The 26517-nt window shown below is 50.0% G+C and overlaps 3 long non-coding RNA genes across 3 annotated transcripts in view; 1 reads left to right on the top strand and 2 right to left on the bottom strand.

Moving 5' to 3' along the window:
- LOC310885462 overlaps window positions 1-18650 on the bottom strand; it is a 30575-nt gene extending 11925 nt beyond the window's left edge. Inside the window, exon 1 of the long non-coding RNA XR_014574817.1 lies at window positions 16358-18650. This is a non-coding gene — a long non-coding RNA (uncharacterized lncRNA). The remainder of the gene's footprint in view (window positions 1-16357) is intronic.
- On the top strand, window positions 6950-19449 carry LOC310885470. Its single transcript, XR_014574826.1, has 2 exons — window positions 6950-10426; window positions 18548-19449. It is a non-coding gene; the product is annotated as an uncharacterized lncRNA (long non-coding RNA).
- A 4192-nt stretch (window positions 19450-23641) lies between these two features.
- The window catches only part of LOC310885460, a 72628-nt gene continuing 69752 nt past the window's right edge, over window positions 23642-26517 (bottom strand). The window contains exon 2 of the long non-coding RNA XR_014574815.1: window positions 23642-24388. This is a non-coding gene — a long non-coding RNA (uncharacterized lncRNA). The remainder of the gene's footprint in view (window positions 24389-26517) is intronic.

Below are 26517 nucleotides of genomic sequence, written 5' to 3'. Positions count from 1 at the left end.
CACTGGGGATGCACTACAGTGAGTCCAGAGATTGCACTGGCACCACTGGGGATGCAGTGCACTGAGTCCAGAGAGTGCACTGGCACCACTGTGGATGCAGTGCTGTGAGTCCAGAGAGTGCACTGGCACAACTGGGGATGCAGTGCAGTGAGTCCAGAGAGTGCACTGGCACCACCTAGGATGCAGTGCAGTGAGTCCAGAGAGTGCACTGGCACCACTGGGGATGCAGTGCAGTGAGTCCAGAGAGTGCTCTGGCACCACTGGGGATGCACTGCAGTGAGTCCAGAGAGTACACTGGCACCACTGGGGATGCAGTGCAGTGAGTCCAGAGAGTGCACTGGCACCACTGGACATGCAGTCCAGTTAGTCCAGTGAGTGCACTGGCACCACTGGGGATGCAGTGCAGTGACTGCAGAGAGTACACTGGCACCACCGGGGATTCACTGCAGTGAGTCCAGAGAGTGCACTGGCACCACCTGTGATGCAGTGCAGTGAGTCCAGTGAGTGCACTGGCACCACTGGGGATGCAGTGCTGTGACTCCAGAGAGCGCACTGGCACCACTGGGGATGCAGTGCAGTCAGTCCAGTGAGTGCACTGGCACCACTGGGGGTGCAGTACAGTGAGTCCAGAGAGCGCACTGACACCACTGGGGATGCACTGCAGTGAGGCCAGAAAGTGCACTGGCACCACTGGGGATGCAGTGCAGTGAGTCCAGAGACTGCACTGGCACCACTGGGGATGCAGTGCAGTGAGTCCAGAGAGTGCACTGGCACCACTGGGGATGCACTGCAGTGAGTCCAGAGAGTGCACTGGCACCACTGGGGATGCACTGCAGTTAGTCCAGAGAGTGCACTGTCACCACTGGGGATGCAGTACAGTGAGTCCACATAGTGCACTGGCACCAGTGGGGATGCAGTACAGTGAGTCCAGAGAGTGCACTGGCACCACTGGACATGCAGTGCAGTGAGTCCAGAGAGTGCACTGGCACCACTGGGGATGCACTTCAGTGACTCCACAGAGTGCACTGGCTCCACTGGGGATGCAGTGCAGTGAGTCCAAAGACTTCACTGGCACCACTGGGGATGCAGTGCAGTGAGTCCAGAGAGTGCACTGGCACCACTGGGGATGCAGTTAAGTGAGTGCAGAGAGTGCACTGGCACCACTGGGGATGCACTGCAGTGAGTCCAGAGAGTGCACTGGCACCACTTGGGATGCACTACAGTGAGTCCAGAGAGTGCACTGGCACCACTGGGGATGCAGTGCAGTGAGTCCAGAGAGTGCACTGGCACCACTGGGGATGCAGTGCAGTGAGTCCAGTGAGTGTACTGGCACCACTGGGGATGCACTTCATTGAGCCCAGAGAGTGCACTGGCACCACTGAGAATGCACTTCAGTGAGTCCAGAGAGTGCACTGGCACCACTGGGGATGCACTGCAGTGAGTCCAGAGACTGCACTAGCACCACTGGGGATGCGGTGCAGTGAATCCTGTGAGTACACTGGCACCACTGGGGATGCAGTGCAGTGAGTCCAGAGAGCTCACTGGCACCACTGGGGATGCAGTGCAGTGAGTCCAGAGAGTGCACTGGCACCACTGGAGATGCAGTACAGTGAGTCCAGTGAATGCACTGGAACCACTGGGGATGCAGTGCAGTGAGTCCAGAGAGTGCACTGGCACCACTGGGGATGCAGTACAGTGAGTCCAGTGAGTGCACTGGTACCACTGGGGATGCAGTGCAGTGAGTCCAGAGAGTGCACTGGCACCACTGGAGATGCAGTACAGTGAGTCCAGTGAGTGCACTGGCACTACTGGGGATGTAGTGCAGTGACTCGAGAGAGTGCACTGGCACCACTGGGGATGCACTGCAGTGAGTCCAGAGAGTGCACTGGCAGCACTGGGGATGCAGTGCAGTGAGTCCAGAGAGTGCACTGGCACCACTGGGGATGCACTGCAGTGAGTCCAGAGAGCGCACTGGCTCCACTGGGGATGCAGTGCAGTCAGTCCAGTGAGTGCACTGGCACCACTGGGGATGCAGTGCAGTGAGTCCAGAGAGTGCACTGGCACCACTGAGAATGCACTTCAGTGAGTCCAGAGAGTGCACTGGCACCACTGGGGATGCACTGCAGTGAGTCCAGAGAGTGCACGGGCTCCACTGGGGATGCAGTGCAGTGAGTCCAGTGAATGCACTGGCACCACTGGGGATGCACTGCAGTGAGTCCAGAGAGTGCACTGACACCACTGGGGATGCAGTGCAGTGAGTCCACAGAGTGCACTGGCACCACTGGGGATGCAGTGCAGTGAGTCCAGAGAGTGCACTGGAACCTCTGGGGATGCAGTGCAGTGATTTCAGAGAGTGCACTGGGAACACTGGGGATGCAGTGCAGTGAGTCCAGAGAATGCACTGGCACCACTGGGGATGCAGTGCAGTGAGTCCAGAGAGTGCACTGGCACCACTGGGGATGCAGTGCAGTGAGTCCAGAGAGTGCACTGGCACCAGAGGGAATGCACTGCAGTGAGTCCAGTGAGTGCACTGGCACCACTGTGGATGCACTGCAGTGAGTCCAGAGAGTGCACTGGCACCACTGGGGATGCAGTGCAGTGAGTCCAGAGAGTGCACTGGCACCACTGGGGATGCACTGCAGTGAGTCCAGAGAGTGCACTGGCACCACTGGGGATGCACTGCAGTGAGTCCAGAGAGTGCACTGGCACCACTGGGGATGCAGTACAGTGAGTCCACAGAGTGCACTGGTACCAGTGGGGATGCAGTACAGTGAGTCCAGAGAGTGCACTGGCACCACTGGAGATGCACTGCAGTGAGTCCAGAGAGTGCACTGGCACCACTGGGGATGCACTGCAGTGAGTCCAGAGAGTGCACTGGCACCACTGGGGATGCAGTACAGTGAGTCCACAGAGTGCACTGGTACCAGTGGGGATGCAGTACAGTGAGTCCAGAGAGTGCACTGGCACCACTGGAGATGCAGTGCAGTGAGTCCAGAGAGTGCACTGGCACCACTGGGGATGCACTTCAGTGACTCCAGAGAGTGCACTGGCACCACTGGGGATGCAGTGCAGTGAGTCCAGAGAGTGCACTGGCACCACTGGGGATGCAGTGCAGTGAGTCCAGAGAGTGCACTGGCACCACTGGTGATGCAGTACAGTGAGTCCAGAGAGTGCACTGGCACCACTGGGGATGCACTGCAGTGAGTCCAGAGAGTGCACTGGCACCACTGGGGATGCACTACAGTGAGTCCAGAGATTGCACTGGCACCACTGGGGATGCAGTGCACTGAGTCCAGAGAGTGCACTGGCACCACTGGGGATGCAGTGCATTGAGTCCAGAGAGTGCACTGGCACAACTGGGTATGCACTTCAGTGAGTCCAGAGAGTGCACTGACACCACTGGGGATGCAGTGCAGTGAGTCCAGAGAGTGCACTGGCACCACTGGGGATGCAGTGCAGTGAGTCCAGAGAGGGCTCTGGCACCACTGGGGATGCACTGCAGTGAGTCCAGAGAGTACACTGGCACCACTGGGGATGCAGTGCAGTGAGTCCAGAGAGTGCACTGGCACCACTGGGGATGCAGTCCAGTTAGTCCAGGGAGTGCACTGGCACCACTGGGGATGCAGTACAGTGACTGCAGAGAGTACACTGGCACCACCGGGGATTCACTGCAGTGAGTCCGGAGAGTGCACTGGCACCACCTGTGATGCAGTGCAGTGAGTCCAGTGAGTGCACTGGCACCACTGGGGATGCAGTACTGTGACTCCAGAGAGCGCACTGGCACCACTGGGGATGCAGTGCAGTCAGTCCAGTGAGTGCACTGGCACCACTGGGGGTGCAGTACAGTGAGTCCAGAGAGTGCACTGACACCACTGGGGATGCACTGCAGTGAGTCCAGACAGTGCACTGGCACCACTGGGGATGCAGTGCAGTGAGTCCAGAGACTGCACTGGCACCACTGGGGATGCACTGCAGTGAGACCAGAGAGTGCACTGGCACCACTGGGGATGCACTGCAGTGAGTCCAGAGAGTGCACTGGCACCACTGGGGATGCACTGCACTTAGTCCAGAGAGTGCACTGTCACCACTGGGGATGCAGTACAGTGAGTCCACATAGTGCACTGGCACCAGTGGGGATGCAGTACAGTGAGTCCAGAGAGTGCACTGGCACCACTGGACATGCAGTGCAGTGAGTCCAGAGAGTGCACTGGCACCACTGGGGATGCACTACAGTGAGTCCACAGAGTGCACTGGCACCACTGGGGATGCTCTGCAGTGAGTCCAGAGATTGCAGTGGAACCACTGGGGATGCAGTGCAGTGAGTGCAGAGAGTGCACTGGCACCACTGGGAATGCACTTCAGTGAGTTCAGAGAGTGCACTTGCACCACTGGGGATGGGTTTCAAGCCAACTGCATTAACCGCTCATGCTTCTTTCTTATGAGACGTTAGTAAACCAATTACATAGCCTTGTCAAGACTAAATCACAGGTAAAAATCCTGTACATCTCATGTGGCCAACCACTCCCAACTAGGATTCCAAGAACCAGGAGGTTCGGTGAAAATAGGGCTAGTGCTATTAGAGGGGTGATTATTAGGGTAAGCCCTAAGCTGTCTTTAATGGAGAAGTATGGGTGGAATGGGATTTTGTCGCAGTCTGATACGATTCCTAGTGGGTTATTTGAGCCTGATTCGTGTAGGAAGGTTAGGTGGACTAGGGTGATTCCTGCAATTAGGAAGGGCAGTAGGAAGTGGATGGCGAAGAATCGGGTTAAGGTTGGATTGTCTACTGAGAATCCTCCTCAGGCTCATTCTACTAGAGTTTGCCCAATGTACGGGATGGCTGAGAATAGGTTGGTGATTACGGTGGCCCCTCAGAATGACATTTGTCCTCATGGTAGGACATACCCTACGAAGGCAGTTGCTATTAGGGTGAGTAGGAGGATTACTCCTGTGTTTCAGGTTTCTTTGTATAGGTAGGAGCCGTAGTAGAGGCCTCGTCCGATGTGTAAGTAGATGCAGATAAAGAAGAGCGAAGCACCGTTGGCGTGGAGGTTGCGGATGAGCCATCCGTACTGGACGTCTCGGCATGTGTGAGCTACTGAGGAGAAGGCGAGTGAAGTGTCTGCGGTGTAGTGTATGGCTAGTAGCAGGCCTGTTAGGATTTGTGTGGCTAAGCAGATGGCTAGAAGGGAGCCGAAGTTTCATCAGGCAGAGATGTTGGAGGGGGCGGGTAGGTCGATTAGGGAGTTGTTGATTATTTTTAGTAGGGGATGGGATTTGCGGATGTTAGGGGCCATTAGTGAGTCTGTGTGTTATTAGGATTATTACCAGGATGGAGAGGGCGAAGGATCCTAGGTAGGCCTTAATTAGCCCTGTGTGTATTGAGGTTGCGGCTTTGCTTGCGGCTACTTGTAGTTCAGCAAGGCCCTCTGGCCCTATTTTTTTGAGTCAGGAGAGGTCGATCAAGTGTAGGGCAATGTTTTGTCCCTTTTCTAGTAGGTTTTTGGAGAAGAATCGGTGTACTAGGGGGTTGAAGTACCCTAATGCAGAGGAGAAGTTTATGAGGGGGTTTGGTTTGGGGTGAGTGAGGGTGTGTGTTATGTTCGATAGTTCTAGGGCTAGGATGATTCCTAGGATTGTTATGAGGATGGCAGCGGTTTTGGTGATAAGGGGTATGGTTATTGGGGGGGTTTTGGTTGGTGTGATGAAAGAGGTAATGATTATTCCTGCTGTAATGCTGCCTAGGGCGAGTCGGGTTAGGGGGGCGGTGATTAGTGGGTTGTTTTCGTTTATTGATACTATTGGGGGGATTCGGGTTTGTCCAGCTTGGACTAGGATGGTTATGCGGATGCTGTAGGTTGCGGTGAATGCTGTGGCTATAAGGGTTAGGAGTAGGGCTCAAGTATTTAGGTATGATGTGTTTAAGCTTTCGATGATGAGGTCTTTTGAGTAGAATCCGGCTAGGAATGGGGTTCCTATCAGCGCCAGGTTTCCGATGGTTAGGCAGGAAGTAGTGACTGGGAGTATTTTCTGTAGGCCTCCTATCTTTCGGATATCTTGTTCTCCGTTTAGGTTGTGGATGATAGACCCTGAGCATAGGAATAGTATGGCTTTAAAGAAGGCGTGGGTTGAGATGTGTAGGAAGGCTAGTTGTGGGAGGTTTAGTCCGATAGTGACTATTATTAGTCCTAGTTGGCTGGATGTTGAGAAAGCAATGATTTTTTTGATGTCATTTTGGGTTAGGGCGCATGTGGCAGCGAATAGGGTTGATAGAGCACCTAGGCATAGGCAGGCAGTTAGGGCTGTCTGGTTGGTGGCTAGCAGGGGGTGCATGCGGATGAGCAGGAAGATTCCGGCTACTACTATGGTACTGGAGTGCAGTAGGGCTGATACTGGGGTGGGGCCTTCTATTGCTGCGGGCAGTCATGGGTGGAGTCCAAATTGGGCGGATTTTCCTGCGGCTGCGAGGATTAATCCTATGAGGGGGAGGATTGGGGTTTGGTGGGGGTGTACGGCTTGTTGGATCTCTCAGGTGTTGAATGTTGAAGCTAGTCATGCTATGCTCAGGGTCAGTCCGACGTCTCCGATTCGGTTGTAGATTACGGCTTGTAGGGCGGCGGTGTTGGCATCTGCTCGGCCTTGTCATCAGCCGATGAGAAGGAAGGACATGATTCGTACTCCTTCCCAGCCTACGAATAGGAGGAATATGTTGTTTGCGGTTGTTAGGAGGAGTATGGCGACTAGGAATGTCAGTAGGTAGGTGAAAAATTTTGTTACGTATGGCTCTGAGGCCATGTATCATATGGCGAATTGTAGGATTGATCATGTTACAAATAGGGCGATTGGAAGAAATGTTATTGAGTATTGGTCTATTTTTAGGCTCAGGGGGATTTTAAAGTTTATAATGAATTTTCACTCCCAGTGGCAGGTGACAGATTCTATTCCCGAGTAGATGAATGCGGTTGTAGGGGCTAGGCTAATTAGGAATGCGGTTTTAACAGCGCGGGTGGTGGCTTGTGGGGTGTTTTTAAAGTTTTTAAATAGAAATGGCAGGATGATTGGGGTTAGGAGGATTGTCAGCGTGAGTAGTGTGAGGGAGTTGATTAGTAGTGTGGGGTTCACTACTTTTACTTGGATTTGCACCAAGATGGGTGGTTCCTAAGACCAGTGGATTGCTGTTATCCTTTAAAAGTAAGGGGGCTGAGGTTTTAGGCTCAGATGTAAGAGTTAGCAGCTCTTGTTGGTTAAACCCTCCCCTCGGCAGGTAAGAAGGTTTGAACTTCTATTCTTAGAATCACAGTCTAATGTTTGGTTTAAACTATACTTGCATGAGGGGATTCCGGAGATCAGTTCGGGTTTGAGGATTAGGAGGAATATTGGGATAATGTGGAGTGTTATGAGCAGGTGTTCTCGCGTGGTTGAGTTTTGCATAGATGTGATGTGGGAGGGGATTGAGCCTCGTTGGGTCATTAGTAGTATGAATAAGGTGTAGGAGGCGGTTAGTAGGGTTGCGATTCCTGTTAGGATGATCGTGAAGGCAGATCAGTTGAATAAGGTGATTATAATGGTTAGCTCTGCTATGAGGTTTGTTGTTGGGGGTAAGGCTATGTTTGTTAGATTGGCCAGCAATCATCAGGTAGCTATGAGTGGTAGGAGAGGTTGTAGGCCTCGTGTGAGTAGTAGAATTCGGCTGTGCGTACGTTCATAGTTTGTGTTGGCTAGGCAGAATAGTATGGAGGAAGTTAGTCCATGGGAAATTATTAGGATCATTGCCCCTGAGAATGATCAGTGGGTTTGGATTATTCCTGCGGCGATAACTAGGCCTATGTGGCTAACGGATGAATAAGCGATTAGTGATTTTAGGTCTGTCTGTCGTAGGCAGATTGAGCTAGTCATTAGGGCGCCTCATAGGGCCAGGGTTAGGAAGGGGTAGTGCAGGAGGTTGGACAGTGGGCCCATAAATAGAGTGACTCGTATAATTCCGTATCCTCCTAGCTTTAGTAGTAGGGCGGCGAGGAGTATTGAGCCTGCGATGGGTGCTTCTACGTGGGCTTTTGGCAGTCAGAGGTGTAGGCCGTATAGTGGGGCTTTTACTATGAATGCTATGAGCAGTGCTAGACCTGATAGTATTCCTGTCCATGAGGTGGATAGGGTTGGGTGGGTTAGTTGTAGGGTTGGCAGGTGCAGGGTGCCAATTTTCACGTATAGGTGTATGATTGTGATTAGCAGGGGTAGAGAGCTTACTGGCGTGTAGAATAGCAGGTAGATGCCAGCGCTTAGGCGTTCTGGTTGGTTCCCCCATCGGGTGATTAAGATTAGGGTGGGAATGAGGGTTGCTTCAAATGAGATGTAAAATAGTGCTAGTTCTGTGGTGGAAAAGGCTAGTAGGATGAATGGCTGGACTGCGACTAAGGTTGAGATAAAGATTCGTTTGCGTTGTAGGGGTTCTTGTTGCAGGTGGTTTTGGCTTGCTATGATTATGAGTGGGAGTAGTCAGCAGGATAGTACTAGGAGGGGGGATGAGATTTGGTCAATTCCTGTTCAGTTGGATAAAAATTTGTAGGGGTAGTAGGTTGGGATTAATCACTGTAGGCTTAGGGCAGCGATTAGGAGGCTGTATAAGGTGGTGTTAGTCCATAGAAATTTTGGTGGAGACAGCAGGGCTGTTGGAAGAAGTATGATTGTGGGTAGGATGATTTTTAGCATTGCAGGAGGTTTAGGTTGTGTAGATGGTCGGAGCCATGTGTGCGGGTGGAGGCTACTAGGATGGCCAGGCCTGTGCCCGCCTCACACGCTGAGAAGGTTAGCATGAGAATTGGTACCATGGTGAATGAGGAGACTTGGTTTTCGATGGATCATATTGATAGGCCTACGAATATCGATAAAATTATGCTTTCAAGGCATAGTAGGGCGGATACTAGGTGGGTTCGGTGGAAGGCTAGTCCTAGTCCGCTGAAAATGAAGGCTGAGTAGAAGCTTAAACGTAGGGGCGACATAAGAAAGTTACAGGGTTGGCTGTAATCTGCTGGGTCGAAACCAGCTATCTTTTTGGTTAGACTAACTTTCTGTTATTCTGCTCATTCTAGGCCCCCTTGAATTCACTCGTAGGCCAGTCCGAGTGTTAGGAGAAGGAGGATCGCTACAGTTCAGGTGAGGGTCATTAGGGGGGATTGGAGTTGGACGGCTCATGGCAGGGGGAGTAGGAGGGCGATTTCTAGGTCGAATAGGACGAACAGGATGGCTACTGAGGAAGAATCGGACTGAGAATGGTAATCGAGCAGATCCAAGTGGGTCGAATCCACATTCGTACGGTGAGAGTTTCTCTGAGTCGGGGTTTATTTGGGCGAGTCAGAAGTTTAATGCGGTTAGGGCGGCGCTTAGGATTGATGATAGGGCGAATATGAACATGAGTGCGTTCATTGCTCTCCTCTGGGTTTATACCAGATTCTAGAGATTGGAAGTCAATTGTAATTAATATACTAGAAGAGCAAGATCCTCATCAGTAGATGGTTATGTAGAGGAATAGTCAGATGACGTCTACGAAGTGTCAGTATCAGGCTGCTGCCTCGAATCCGAAGTGGTGGTCTGATGTAAAGTGGAACTTGATCAGTCGGAAGAGGCAGACGGTCAGGAAGGAGGATCCGATGATTACGTGGAGTCCGTGGAATCCGGTGGCAACGAAGAAGGTAGATCCGTAGACGCTATCGGCGATTGAGAATGGGGCTTCGTGGTATTCTATTGCTTGTAGGGCTGTGAAGTAGAATCCCAGGAGGATCGTTAGGGTTAGGGCGTGGATGGCGTGTTTTCGGTTTCCTTCTGTGATGCTGTGATGGGCTCACGTTACGGTAACGCCTGAGGCTAGTAGGATGGCTGTGTTTAGTAGGGGGACTTCTATCGGGTTGAGTGGTTTAATTCCTGTTGGGGGTCATTGGCCTCCTAGTTCTGGGGTTGGGGCCAGGCTCGAGTGGAAGAACGCTCAGAAGAACCCTAAGAAGAAGAATGCTTCGGATGTGATGAAAAGGATTATGCCGTATCGTAGGCCTTTTTGGACTGTGGGAGTGTGATGGCCTTGGAAGGTGCTTTCTCGTACAATGTCTCGTCATCATTGGAGTATTACTAGGAGTATTGAGATGAGGCCTAGGGTTAGTAGTATGGATGAGTTGTAGTGGAATCACATGATTAATCCTGAGGTTGTGAGTAGGGCGGCGGCTGCCCCGAAGATTGGTCAAGGACTTGGGTCAACTATGTGGTATGAGTGTGCTTGGTGTGCCATTAGATGTTTTCTTGTAAGTATAGGCTTAGAAGGAGCACGAAGACGTAGGCCTGGATTATGGCTACTGCTACTTCTAGGATGGTTAGGAGTAGTAGGATGATTATTGTTAGGATGGATACTGCAGGAAGGGTGGGTATTAATGCAATGGAGGCTGTAGAGATGAGTTGGATGAGTAAGTGTCCTGCTGTAAGGTTGGCTGTAAGGCGGACTCCGAGGGCTAGGGGGCGGATTAGTAGGCTGGTTGTTTCGATCAGGATTAGTGCGGGGATTAGGGGTGTAGGGGTACCTTCGGGTAATAGGTGGGCTAAAGAGGCTGATGGTTGGTTTCGTAGGCCTGTTAGTAGTGTGGCGAGCCATAGTGGGAAGGCTAGGGCTATGTTCATAGATAGTTGGGTGGTTGGGGTGAATGTATACGGAAGGAGGCCTAGAAGGTTGATTGTAAGAAGTATGATTATTAGGGATGTAAATATTATGGCTCATTTGTGGCCATTTTTGTTGAGTGGGACTATTAGTTGTTTTGTGATTAGGTGAAGGAGTCATGTTTGGATAGTAGAAAGGCGGTTGTTGATTCATCGGTTGTTTGGGGACGGGAATAGTAGGGCTGGGAAGAGTAGGGATAGTAGGATTAAGGGGATGCCAAATAGATTGGGGCTGGAAAATTGGTCAAAGAAGCTTAGGTTCATGGTCAGGATCATGGTGTGGGTTTGGTAGTGAGGGAGGTCTTATTTGATGGGGGGTTGGTTGTGGTGAAGGCTAGTAGTTTTGGTTGGATGAGGAGTGCTAGGGTTAATCAGGTTATAATTATGATTGAAAATCATGGTGCGGGGTTAAGCTGTGGCATATCATTAAGGAGGGGGAAGTCCCTCTTTGGCTAGCTTAAAAGGCTAGTGCTGTTGCATAGCTTCTTAATGATTAGGATGATGATAGAAGGGACGATCAGGCCTCGAAATGTGGGAGTGGGGTTGATTCTACTACAATGGGTATGTAGCTGTGATTAGCCCCGCAAATTTCTGAGCATTGTCCGTAAAAAATCCCAGGCCGGGTGGTAATGAATGAAGTTTGGTTTAGTCGGCCTGGGATTGCGTCTGTTTTAACTCCGAGCGTTGGGACTGCTCAGGAGTGGAGTACGTCTCCTGCAGTAATGATCACGCGGATGGGGGATTCTATTGGGATAACTACGCGGTGGTCAACTTCTAGCAGTCGGAAGTGGCCGTTGGGTAAGTCTGGGGTGGGCACTATGTAGGAGTCGAATGATAGGTCTTTGAAGTCTGTGTATTCGTAGCTTCAGTATCATTGGTGGCCGATGGCTTTTAGGGTGAGGTCTGGTTTGTCGATTTTGTCCATTATGTAGAGGATTTGTAGGGATGGGAGGGCGAGGAGTACCAGGACAATAGCAGGTAGGATTGTCCAGATCAGCTCTACTTCTTGGGCGTCTACAGCATTGGACGAGAGTTTTTCTGTTAGTATGTGGGCTAAAAGGTAGAGAACTAGGCTGCAGATAGCTAGGGCAACGATTAGGGCGTGGTCGTGGAATTCAACGAGTTCTTCTATGATGGGTGATGAGGCGTCTTGGAATCCTAGTTGGGAGTGGTTGGCCACATGAGATGTACAGGATTTTTACCTGTGATTTAGTCTTGACAAGGCTATGTAATTGGTTTACTAACGTCTCATAAGAAAGAAGCATGAGCGGTTAATGCAGTTGGCTTGAAACCAGCATGTGAGGGTTCGATTCCTTCCTTTCTTGTACTTGGACGAAGGCCGGTTCCTCGAAAGTATGGTATGGGGGAGGGCAGCCGTGGATTCATTCAACGTTTGTGGTAGTTAGTTCTGGTTGTAGGACTTTTCGTTTGGCCGAAAAGGCTTCTCAGATGATGAATATTAGTATGATTACGGCTACTATTGAGATTAGGGAGCCGATGGAGGAAATGGTGTTTCATAGTGTGTAGGCGTCGGGATAGTCCGAGTATCGTCGGGGTATTCCTGCTAGGCCTAGGAAGTGCTGGGGGAAGAACGTTAGGTTTACTCCTGTAAATATTACCCCGAAGTGGGCTTTTGCTCATGTTTGGTGTAGGGTAAACCCAGTGAGTAGTGGGAATCAGTGAGTAAATCCTGCTAGAATGGCAAAGACGGCGCCTATGGATAGGACGTAGTGGAAGTGGGCAACTACGTAGTACGTGTCGTGCAGGGCGATGTCTAGGGAAGAGTTTGCAAGAACGATTCCTGTTAATCCTCCGATGGTAAATAGGAAGATAAATCCTAGAGCTCATAGTATTGGGGGGGTCTCATTTGATTGTTCCTCCGTGCAGGGTGGCTAGTCAGCTAAATACTTTGATTCCGGTAGGGATGGCAATGATTATAGTGGCTGATGTAAAGTAGGCTCGGGTATCAACGTCTATTCCTACTGTAAACATGTGGTGAGCTCAGACGATGAATCCTAGGAAGCCGATGGATAGTATGGCTCAGACTATTCCCATGTAGCCGAAGGGCTCCTTTTTGCCTGAGTAGTACGTGACTACGTGTGAGATGATTCCGAACCCCGGTAGGATCAGAATATAGACTTCTGGGTGTCCGAAGAATCAGAATAGGTGTTGGTACAGGATTGGGTCTCCTCCTCCAGCGGGGTCGAAGAATGTGGTGTTTAGGTTTCGATCAGTTAGTAATATTGTAATACCGGCGGCGAGTACGGGGAGTGATAGAAGGAGTAGGATGGCGGTAATTAGTACGGATCAGACAAATAGTGTCCACTTCCACTACGTCCTATCCATAGGCGCCGTCTTTGCCATTCTAGCAGGATTTACTCACTGATTCCCACTACTCACTGGGTTTACCCTACACCAAACATGAGCAAAAGCCCACTTCGGGGTAATATTTACAGGAGTAAACCTAACGTTCTTCCCCCAGCACTTCCTAGGCCTAGCAGGAATACCCCGACGATACTCGGACTATCCCGACGCCTACACACTATGAAACACCATTTCCTCCTAGTCCTAGGACTTAGAGAAACTCCAGTACTAAAAATAGTAAACACAAGCAATAATTTCATATACTTCACTCTCACTCACCACTCAACTATCAGCTAACCACACCCCCGTCCACATAGCTTAACACAAAGCATGGCACTGAAGTTGCCAAGATGGCATAAAACATGCCTGCGGACAAAAGACTTAGTCCTAACCTTACGGTTGGTTTTTGCTAAATATATACATGCAAGTATCCGCGCCCCAGTGTAAACGCCCTCGACCACCTACCCCCATACAGGCCTTGAGGAGCGGGTATCAGGCACACCCAAGTAGTAGCCCAAGACGCCTCGCTAAGCCACGCCCCCACGGGTATTCAGCAGTAATTAACATTAAGCAATGAGTGCAAACTTGACTTAGTTATAGCAACAGCCTAACTTCAAGGGTTGGTAAATCTTGTGCCAGCCACCGCGGTCATACAAGAAACCCAAATCAACCGTCCTATTGACACGGCGTAAAGAGTGGTAAAATGCCTATCCTAGCTAACTAAGATCAAAATGCAACTGAGCTGTCATAAGCCCAAGATGCACCTAAACACACCATTAAGATGATCTTAGGAACTAACGACTGATTTAAACCCACGAAAGCCAGGGCCCAAACTGGGATTAGATACCCCACTATGCCTGGCCCTAAATCTTGATACTTACTTTACCGAAGTATCCGCCAGAGAACTACGAGCACAAACGCTTAAAACTCTAAGGACTTGGCGGTGCCCCAAACCCACCTAGAGGAGCCTGTTCTACAATCGATAATCCCCGATTAACCCAACCACCCCTTGCCAACACAGCCTACATACCGCCGTCGCCAGCCCACCTCGAATGAGAGCACAACAGTGGACACAATAGCACCCCGCTAATAAGACAGGTCAAGGTATAGCCTATGGAGTGGAAGAAATGGGCTACATTCCCTATTCATAGGGCACACGGAAAGAAGCGTGAAACCACTTCTGGAAGGCGGATTTAGCAGTAAAGTGGGACAATAGAGCCTACTTTAAGCCGGCCCTGGGGCACGTACATACCGCCCGTCACCCTCCTCAAAAGCCACATCCCACATAACTAATACCATAAATACGCTGAAGATGAGGTAAGTCGTAACAAGGTAAGTGTACCGGAAGGTGTACTTAGAATATCAAGACGTAGCTATAACACCAAAGCACTCAGCTTACACCTGAAAGATATCTACTAGACCGGATCGTCTTGAAGCCCCCCCTCTAGCTCAACCACACAAATAGTACACCAAAACTAAAGAATTTACTAAACTAATTAAACTAAAGCATTTTACAGTCTTAGTATAGGCGATAGAAAAGACACTTAGACGCGATAGAGACCCCAGTACCGTAAGGGAAAGATGAAATAGCAGTGAAACAATCAAAGCGACAGACAGCAAAGATCAACCCTTGTACCTTTTGCATCATGGTTTAGCGAGAACAACCAAGCAAAGTGAACTAAAGTTTGCCCCCCCGAAACCCAAGCGAGCTACTTTCAAGCAGTTAAAGAGAGCGAACCCGTCTCTGTTGCAAAAGAGTGGGATGACTTGTCAGTAGAGGTGAAAAGCCAACCGAGCTGGGTGATAGCTGGTTACCTGTGAAACGAATCTAAGTTCCCCCTTAATCCTCCCTACCGGACATCCTGAACCCTAATGAGATGATTAAGAGCTATTTAATGGAGGGACAGCTCCATTAAAAAAGGACACAACCTCGACTAGCGGATAATTCTTACTACTGATCCTACCGTGGGCCCTAAAGCAGCCATCAAAAAAGAGTGCGTCAAAGCTCCACCACCTAAAAATACCAAAATAAGATGATTCCCTTATCACAAACAGGTCAACCTATGAATATAGGAGAATTAATGCTAAAATAAGTAACTCAGGGCCACACCCCTCTAACGGCGCAAGCTTACATAGAAACATTATTAACAGACCTAGACAGATACAAAAACCCCTACAAGACCACGTATTAACTAACCCTGTTAACCCGACTCAGGAGCGCCTATAAGAGCGATTAAAATCTGTGAAAGGAACTCGGCAAATTAATAAGGCCCGACTGTTTACCAAAAACATAGCCTTCAGCAAATTAAACAAGTATTGAAGGTGATGCCTGCCCGGTGACTTAGGTTTAACGGCCGCGGTATCCTAACCGTGCAAAGGTAGCGCAATCAATTGTCCCATAAATCGAGACTTGTATGAATGGCTAAACGAGGTCTTAACTGTCTCTCACAGATAATCAGTGAAATTGATCTCCCCGTGCAAAAGCGGGGATGTGAACATAAGACGAGAAGACCCTGTGGAACTTAAAAATCAACGACCACCGCGAATCCTCAATCAACCCCACTGGGGCCACTACCATCGCAGAGCCTGGTCGATATTTTTCGGTTGGGGCGACCTTGGAGGAGAACAAATCCTCCAAAAACAAGACCATACCTCTTTACCTAGAGCTACCCCTCAAAGTGCTAACAGTGACCAGACCCAATATAATTGATTAATGGACCAAGCTACCCCAGGGATAACAGCGCAATCCCCCTCAAGAGCCCATATCGACAGGGGGGTTTACGACCTCGATGTTGGATCAGGACATCCTAATGGTGCAGCCGCTATTAAGTGGATAGGACGCTATGGATAGGACGTAGTGGAAGTGGACACTATTTGTCTGATCCGTACTAATTACCGCCATCCTACTCCTTCTATCACTCCCCGTACTCGCCGCCGGTATTACAATATTACTAACTGATCGAAACCTAAACACCACATTCTTCGACCCCGCTGGAGGAGGAGACCCAATCCTGTACCAACACCTATTCTGATTCTTCGGACACCCAGAAGTCTATATTCTGATCCTACCGGGGTTCGGAATCATCTCACACGTAGTCACGTACTACTCAGGCAAAAAGGAGCCCTTCGGCTACATGGGAATAGTCTGAGCCATACTATCCATCGGCTTCCTAGGATTCATCGTCTGAGCTCACCACATGTTTACAGTAGGAATAGACGTTGATACCCGAGCCTACTTTACATCAGCCACTATAATCATTGCCATCCCTACCGGAATCAAAGTATTTAGCTGACTAGCCACCCTGCACGGAGGAACAATCAAATGAGACCCCCCCAATACTATGAGCTCTAGGATTTATCTTCCTATTTACCATCGGAGGATTAACAGGAATCGTTCTTGCAAACTCTTCCCTAGACATCGCCCTGCACGACACGTACTACGTAGTTGCCCACTTCCACTACGTCCTATCCATAGGCGCCGTCTTTGCCATTCTAGCAGGATTTACTCACTGATTCCCACTACTCACTGGGTTTACCCTACACCAAACATGAGCAAAAGCCCACTTCGGGGTAATATTTACAGGAGTAAACCTAACGTTCTTCCCCCAGCACTTCCTAGGCCTAGCAGGAATACCCCGACGATACTCGGACTATCCCGACGCCTACACACTATGAAACACCATTTCCTCCATCGGCTCCCTAATCTCAATAGTAGCCGTAATCATACTAATATTCATCATCTGAGAAGCCTTTTCGGCCAAACGAAAAGTCCTACAACCAGAACTAACTACCACAAACGTTGAATGAATCCACGGCTGCCCTCCCCCATACCATACTTTCGAGGAACCGGCCTTCGTCCAAGTACAAGAAAGGAAGGAATCGAACCCTCACATGCTGGTTTCAAGCCAACTGCATTAACCGCTCATGCTTCTTTCTTATGAGACGTTAGTAAACCAATTACATAGCCTTGTCAAGACTAAATCACAGGTAAAAATCCTGTACATCTCATGTGGCCAACCACTCCCAACTAGGATTCCAAGACGCCTCATCACCCATCATAGAAGAACTCGTTGAATTCCACGACCACGCCCTAATCGTTGCCCTAGCTATCTGCAGCCTAGTTCTCTACCTTTTAGCCCACATACTAACAGAAAAAACTCTCGTCCAATGCTGTAGACGCCCAAGAAGTAGAGCTGATCTGGACAATCCTACCTGCTATCGTCCTGGTACTCCTCGCCCTCCCATCCCTACAAATCCTCTACATAATGGACAAAATCGATGAACCAGACCTCACCCTAAAAGCCATCGGCCACCAATGATACTGAAGCTACGAATACACAGACTTCAAAGACCTATCATTCGACTCCTACATAGTGCCCACCCCAGACTTACCCAACGGCCACTTCCGACTGCTAGAAGTTGACCACCGCGTAGTTATCCCAATAGAATCCCCCATCCGCGTGATCATTACTGCAGGAGACGTACTCCACTCCTGAGCAGTCCCAACGCTCGGAGTTAAAACAGACGCAATCCCAGGCCGACTAAACCAAACTTCATTCATTACCACCCGGCCTGGGATTTTTTACAGACAATGCTCAGAAATTTGCGGGGCTAATCACAGCTACATACCCATTGTAGTAGAATCAACCCCACTCCCACATTTCGAGGCCTGATCGTCCCTTCTATCATCATCCTAATCATTAAGAAGCTATGCAACAGCACTAGCCTTTTAAGCTAGCCAAAGAGGGACTTCCCCCTCCTTAATGATATGCCACAGCTTAACCCCGCACCATGATTTTCAATCATAATTATAACCTGATTAACCCTAGCACTCCTCATCCAACCAAAACTACTAGCCTTCACCACAACCAACCCCCCATCAAATAAGACCTCCCTCACTACCAAACCCACACCATGATCCTGACCATGAACCTAAGCTTCTTTGACCAATTTTCCAGCCCCAATCTATTTGGCATCCCCTTAATCCTACTATCCCTACTCTTCCCAGCCCTACTATTCCCGTCCCCAAACAACCGATGAATCAACAACCGCCTTTCTACTATCCAAACATGACTCCTTCACCTAATCACAAAACAACTAATAGTCCCACTCAACAAAAATGGCCACAAATGAGCCATAATATTTACATCCCTAATAATCATACTTCTTACAATCAACCTTCTAGGCCTCCTTCCGTATACATTCACCCCAACCACCCAACTATCTATGAACATAGCCCTAGCCTTCCCACTATGGCTCGCCACACTACTAACAGGCCTACGAAACCAACCATCAGCCTCTTTAGCCCACCTATTACCCGAAGGTACCCCTACACCCCTAATCCCCGCACTAATCCTGATCGAAACAACCAGCCTACTAATCCGCCCCCTAGCCCTCGGAGTCCGCCTTACAGCCAACCTTACAGCAGGACACTTACTCATCCAACTCATCTCTACAGCCTCCATTGCATTAATACCCACCCTTCCTGCAGTATCCATCCTAACAATAATCATCCTACTACTCCTAACCATCCTAGAAGTAGCAGTAGCCATAATCCAGGCCTACGTCTTCGTGCTCCTTCTAAGCCTATACTTACAAGAAAACATCTAATGGCACACCAAGCACACTCATACCACATAGTTGACCCAAGCCCTTGACCAATCTTCGGGGCAGCCGCCGCCCTACTCACAACCTCAGGATTAATCATGTGATTCCACTACAACTCATCCATACTACTAACCCTAGGCCTCATCTCAATACTCCTAGTAATACTCCAATGATGACGAGACATTGTACGAGAAAGCACCTTCCAAGGCCATCACACTCCCACAGTCCAAAAAGGCCTACGATACGGCATAATCCTTTTCATCACATCCGAAGCATTCTTCTTCTTAGGGTTCTTCTGAGCGTTCTTCCACTCGAGCCTGGCCCCAACCCCAGAACTAGGAGGCCAATGACCCCCAACAGGAATTAAACCACTCAACCCGATAGAAGTCCCCCTACTAAACACAGCCATCCTACCAGCCTCAGGCGTTACCGTAACGTGAGCCCATCACAGCATCACAGAAGGAAACCGAAAACACGCCATCCACGCCCTAACCCTAACGATCCTCCTGGGATTCTACTTCACAGCCCTACAAGCAATAGAATACCACGAAGCCCCATTCTCAATCGCCGATAGCGTCTACGGATCTACCTTCTTCGTTGCCACTGGATTCCACGGACTCCACGTAATCATCGGATCCTCCTTCCTGACCGTCTGCCTCTTCCGACTGATCAAGTTCCACTTTACATCAGACCACCACTTCGGATTCGAGGCAGCAGCCTGATACTGACACTTCGTAGACGTCATCTGACTATTCCTCTACATAACCATCTACTGATGAGGATCTTGCTCTTCTAGTATATTAATTACAATTGACTTCCAATCTCTAGAATCTGGTATAAACCCAGAGGAGAGCAATGAACGCACTCATGTTCATATTCGCCCTATCATCAATCCTAAGCGCCGCCCTAACCGCATTAAACTTCTGACTCGCCCAAATAAACCCCGACTCAGAGAAACTCTCACCGTACGAATGTGGATTCGACCCACTTGGATCTGCTCGATTACCATTCTCAGTCCGATTCTTCCTCAGTAGCCATCCTGTTCGTCCTATTCGACCTAGAAATCGCCCTCCTGCTCCCCCTGCCATGAGCCGTCCAACTCCAATCCCCCCTAATGACCCTCACCTGAACTGTAGCGATCCTCCTTCTCCTAACACTCGGACTGGCCTACGAGTGAATTCAAGGGGGCCTAGAATGAGCAGAATAACAGAAAGTTAGTCTAACCAAAAAGATAGCTGGTTTCGACCCAGCAGATTACAGCCAACCCTGTAACTTTCTTATGTCGCCCCTACATTTAAGCTTCTACTCAGCCTTCATTTTCAGCGGACTAGGACTAGCCTTCCACCGAACCCACCTAGTATCCGCCCTACTATGCCTTGAAAGCGTAATATTATCGATATTCGTAGGCCTATCAATATGATCCATCGAAAACCAAGTCTCCTCATTCACCATGGTACCAATTCTCATGCTAACCTTCTCAGCGTGTGAGGCGGGCACAGGCCTGGCCATCCTAGTAGCCTCCACCCGCACACATGGCTCCGACCATCTACACAACCTAAACCTCCTGCAATGCTAAAAATCATCCTACCCACAATCATACTTCTTCCAACAGCCCTGCTGTCTCCACCAAAATTTCTATGGACTAACACCACCTTATACAGCCTCCTAATCGCTGCCCTAAGCCTACAGTGATTAATCCCAACCTACTACCCCTACAAATTTTTATCCAACTGAACAGGAATTGACCAAATCTCATCCCCCCTCCTAGTACTATCCTGCTGACTACTCCCACTCATAATCATAGCAAGCCAAAACCACCTGCAACAAGAACCCCTACAACGCAAACGAATCTTTATCTCAACCTTAGTCGCAGTCCAGCCATTCATCCTACTAGCCTTTTCCACCACAGAACTAGCACTATTTTACATCTCATTTGAAGCAACCCTCATTCCCACCCTAATCTTAATCACCCGATGGGGGAACCAACCAGAACGCCTAAGCGCTGGCATCTACCTGCTATTCTACACGCCAGTAAGCTCTCTACCCCTGCTAATCACAATCATACACCTATACGTGAAAATTGGCACCCTGCACCTGCCAACCCTACAACTAACCCACCCAACCCTATCCACCTCATGGACAGGAATACTATCAGGTCTAGCACTGCTCATAGCATTCATAGTAAAAGCCCCACTATACGGCCTACACCTCTGACTGCCAAAAGCCCACGTAGAAGCACCCATCGCAGGCTCAATACTCCTCGCCGCCCTACTACTAAAGCTAGGAGGATACGGAATTATACGAGTCACTCTATTTATGGGCCCACTGTCCAACCTCCTGCACTACCCCTTCCTAACCCTGGCCCTATGAGGCGCCCTAATGACTAGCTCAATCTGCCTACGACAGACAGACCTAAAATCACTAATCGCTTATTCATCCGTTAGCCACATAGGCCTAGTTATCGCCGCAGGAATAATCCAAACCCACTGATCATTCTCAGGGGCAATGATCCTAATAATTTCCCATGGACTAACTTCCTCCATACTATTCTGCCTAGCCAACACAAACTATGAACGTACGCACAGCCGAATTCTACTACTCACACGAGGCCTACAACCTCTCCTACCACTCATAGCTACCTGATGATTGCTGGCCAATCTAACAAACATAGCCTTACCCCCAACAACAAACCTCATAGCAGAGCTAACCATTATAATCACCTTATTCAACTGATCTGCCTTCACGATCATCCTAACAGGAATCGCAACCCTACTAACCGCCTCCTACACCTTATTCATACTACTAATGACCCAACGAGGCTCAATCCCCTCCCACATCACATCTATGCAAAACTCAACCACGCGAGAACACCTGCTCATAACACTCCACATTATCCCAATATTCCTCCTAATCCTCAAACCCGAACTGATCTCCGGAATCCCCTCATGCAAGTATAGTTTAAACCAAACATTAGACTGTGATTCTAAGAATAGAAGTTCAAACCTTCTTACCTGCCGAGGGGAGGGTTTAACCAACAAGAGCTGCTAACTCTTACATCTGAGCCTAAAACCTCAGCCCCCTTACTTTTAAAGGATAACAGCAATCCACTGGTCTTAGGAACCACCCATCTTGGTGCAAATCCAAGTAAAAGTAGTGAACCCCACACTACTAATCAACTCCCTCACACTACTCACGCTGACAATCCTCCTAACCCCAATCATCCTGCCATTTCTATTTAAAAACTTTAAAAACACCCCACAAGCCACCACCCGCGCTGTTAAAACCGCATTCCTAATTAGCCTAGCCCCTACAACCGCATTCATCTACTCGGGAGTAGAATCTGTCACCTGCCACTGGGAGTGAAAATTCATTATAAACTTTAAAATCCCCCTGAGCCTAAAAATAGACCAATACTCAATAACATTTCTTCCAATCGCCCTATTTGTAACATGATCAATCCTACAATTCGCCATATGATACATGGCCTCAGAGCCATACGTAACAAAATTTTTCACCTACCTACTGACATTCCTAGTCGCCATACTCCTCCTAACAACCGCAAACAACATATTCCTCCTATTCGTAGGCTGGGAAGGAGTACGAATCATGTCCTTCCTTCTCATCGGCTGATGACAAGGCCGAGCAGATGCCAACACCGCCGCCCTACGAGCCGTAATCTACAACCGAATCGGAGACGTCGGACTGACCCTGAGCATAGCATGACTAGCTTCAACATTCAACACCTGAGAGATCCAACAAGCCGTACACCCCCACCAAACCCCAATCCTCCCCCTCATAGGATTAATCCTCGCAGCCGCAGGAAAATCCGCCCAATTTGGACTCCACCCATGACTGCCCGCAGCAATAGAAGGCCCCACCCCAGTATCAGCCCTACTGCACTCCAGTACCATAGTAGTAGCCGGAATCTTCCTGCTCATCCGCATGCACCCCCTGCTAGCCACCAACCAGACAGCCCTAACTGCCTGCCTATGCCTAGGTGCTCTATCAACCCTATTCGCTGCCACATGCGCCCTAACCCAAAATGACATCAAAAAAATCATTGCTTTCTCAACATCCAGCCAACTAGGACTAATAATAGTCACTATCGGACTAAACCTCCCACAACTAGCCTTCCTACACATCTCAACCCAGGCCTTCTTTAAAGCCATACTATTCCTATGCTCAGGGTCTATCATCCACAACCTAAACGGAGAACAAGATATCCGAAAGATAGGAGGCCTACAGAAAATACTCCCAGTCACTACTTCCTGCCTAACCATCGGAAACCTGGCGCTGATAGGAACCCCATTCCTAGCCGGATTCTACTCAAAAGACCTCATCATCGAAAGCTTAAACACATCATACCTAAATACTTGAGCCCTACTCCTAACCCTTATAGCCACAGCATTCACCGCAACCTACAGCATCCGCATAACCATCCTAGTCCAAGCTGGACAAACCCGAATCCCCCCAATAGTATCAATAAACGAAAACAACCCACTAATCACCGCCCCCCTAACCCGACTCGCCCTAGGCAGCATTACAGCAGGAATAATCATTACCTCTTTCATCACACCAACCAAAACCCCCCCAATAACCATACCCCTTATCACCAAAACCGCTGCCATCCTCATAACAATCCTAGGAATCATCCTAGCCCTAGAACTATCGAACATAACACACACCCTCACTCACCCCAAACCAAACCCCCTCATAAACTTCTCCTCTGCATTAGGGTACTTCAACCCCCTAGTACACCGATTCTTCTCCAAAAACCTACTAGAAAAGGGACAAAACATTGCCCTACACTTGATCGACCTCTCCTGACTCAAAAAAATAGGGCCAGAGGGCCTTGCTGAACTACAAGTAGCCGCAAGCAAAGCCGCAACCTCAATACACACAGGGCTAATTAAGGCCTACCTAGGATCCTTCGCCCTCTCCATCCTGGTAATAATCCTAATAACACACAGACTCACTAATGGCCCCTAACATCCGCAAATCCCATCCCCTACTAAAAATAATCAACAACTCCCTAATCGACCTACCCGCCCCCTCCAACATCTCTGCCTGATGAAACTTCGGCTCCCTTCTAGCCATCTGCTTAGCCACACAAATCCTAACAGGCCTGCTACTAGCCATACACTACACCGCAGACACTTCACTCGCCTTCTCCTCAGTAGCTCACACATGCCGAGACGTCCAGTACGGATGGCTCATCCGCAACCTCCACGCCAACGGTGCTTCGCTCTTCTTTATCTGCATCTACTTACACATCGGACGAGGCCTCTACTACGGCTCCTACCTATACAAAGAAACCTGAAACACAGGAGTAATCCTCCTACTCACCCTAATAGCAACTGCCTTCGTAGGGTATGTCCTACCATGAGGACAAATGTCATTCTGAGGGGCCACCGTAATCACCAACCTATTCTCAGCCATCCCGTACATTGGGCAAACTCTAGTAGAATGAGCCTGAGGAGGATTCTCAGTAGACAATCCAACCTTAACCCGATTCTTCGCCATCCACTTCCTACTGCCCTTCCTAATTGCAGGAATCACCCTAGTCCACCTAACCTTCCTACACGAATCAGGCTCAAATAACCCACTAGGAATCGTATCAGACTGCGACAAAATCCCATTCCACCCATACTTCTCCATTAAAGACAGCTTAGGGCTTACCCTAATAATCACCCCTCTAATAGCACTAGCCCTATTTTCACCGAACCTCCTGGTTCTTGGAATCCTAGTTGGGAGTGGTTGGCCACATGAGATGTACAGGATTTTTACCTGTGATTTAGTCTTGACAAGGCTATGTAATTGGTTTACTAACGTCTCATAAGAAAGAAGCATGAGCGGTTAATGCAGTTGGCTTGAAACCCATCCCGAGTGGTGCAAGTGCACTCTCTGAACTCACTGAAGTGCATCCCCAGTGGTGCCAGTGCACTCTCTGCACTCACTGCACTGCATCCCCAGTGGTGCCAGTGCAATCTCTGGACTCACTGCAGAGCATCCCCAGTGGTGCCAGTGCACTCTGTGGACTCACTGTAGTGCATCCCCAGTGGTGCCAGTGCACTCTCTGGACTCACTGCACTGCATCCCCAGTGGTGCCAGTGCAATCTCTGGACTCACTGCAGTGCATCCCCAGTGGTGCCAGTGCACTCTCTGGACTCACTGCACTGCAGCCCCAGTGGTGCCAGTGCACTCTCTGGACTCACTGCACTGCATCCCCAGTGCTGCCAGTGCACTCTCTGGACTCACTGCACTGCATCCCCAGTGGTGCCAGTGCACTCTCTGGACTCACTGCACTGCATCCCCAGTGGTGCCAGTGCGCTCTCTGGAGTCACAGCACTGCATCCCCAGTGGTGCCAGTGCAATCTCTGGACTCACTGAACTGCATCCCCAGTGGTGCCAGTGCACTCTCTGGACTCACTGAAGTGCATCCCCATTGGTGCCATTGCACTCTCTGCACTCACTGCACTGCATCCCCAGTGGTGCCATTGCACTCACTGGACTGACTGCACTGCATCCCCAGTGGTGCCAGTGCGCTCTCCGGAGTCACAGCACTGCATCCCCAGTGGTGCCAGTGCACTCACTGGACACACTGTACTGCATCACAGGTGGTGCCAGTGCACTCTCTGCACTCACTGCACAGCATCCCCAGTGGTGCCAGTGCATTCACTGGACTCACTGGACTGCATCACCAGTGGTGCCAGTGCACTCACTGGACTCACTGCACTGCATCCCCAGTGGTGCCAGTGCACTCTGTGGACTCACTGCACTGCATCCCCAGTGGTGCCAGTGCAGTCTCTGGACTCACTGCACTGCATCCCCAGTGGTGCCAGTGCAGTCTCTGGACTCAATGCACTGCATCCCCAGTGGTGCCAGTGCACTCTCTGGACTCACTGCATCCCCAGTGGTGTCAGTACACTCTCTGGACTCACTGAAGTGCATCCCCAGTGGTGCCAGTGCACTCTCTGGACTCACTAAACTGCATCACCAGTGGTGCCAGTGCACTCTCTGGACTCACTGCACTGCATCCCCAGTGGTGCCAATGCACTCTCTGGACTCACTGCTGTGCATCCCCAGTGGTGCCAGTGCAGTCTCTGCACTCACTGAAGTGCATCTCCAGTGGTGCCAGTGAACTCTCTGGACTCACTGCACTGCATCCCCAGTGGTGCCAGTGCACTCTCTGGACTCACTGCAGTGCATCCCCAGTGGTGCCAGTGCACTCTCTGGACTCACTCCACTGCATCCCCAGTGGTGCCAGTGCACTCTCTGGACTCACTGCACTGCATCTCCAATGGTGCCAGTGCACTCTCTGGACTCACTGCACTGCATCCCCAGTGGTGCCAATGCACTCTCTGGACTCACTGCTGTGCATCCCCAGTGGTGCCAGTGCACTCTCTGGACTCACTGTACTGCATCCCCAGTGGTGCCAGTGCACTCTCTGGACTCACTGACCTGCATCCCCAGTGGTGCCAGTGCACTCTGTGGACTCACTGCTGTGCATCCCCAGTGGTGCCAGTGCACTCTCTGGACTCACTGCACTGCATCTCCAGTGGTGCCAGTGCACTCTCTGGACTCACTGCACTGCATCCCCAGTGGTGCCAGTGCACTCTCTGGACTCACAGCTGTGCATCCCCAGTGGTGCCAGTGCACTCTCTGGACTCACTGTACTGCATCCCCAGTGGTGCCAGTGCACTCTCTGGACTCACTGCACTGCATCCCCAGTGGTGTCAGTGCACTCTCTGGACTCACTGCACTGCATCCCCAGTGGTGCAAGTGCACTCTCTGGACTCACTGCTCTGCATCCCCAGTGGTGTCAGTGCACTCACTGGACTCACTGTACTGCAT

Source organism: Anser anser (genome assembly GCF_964211835.1).
Source record: "Anser anser genome assembly, chromosome: 23".
In the NCBI taxonomy this organism is placed as follows: domain Eukaryota; kingdom Metazoa; phylum Chordata; class Aves; order Anseriformes; family Anatidae; genus Anser; species Anser anser.
This window is presented reverse-complemented; position numbering and strand designations above follow the sequence as displayed.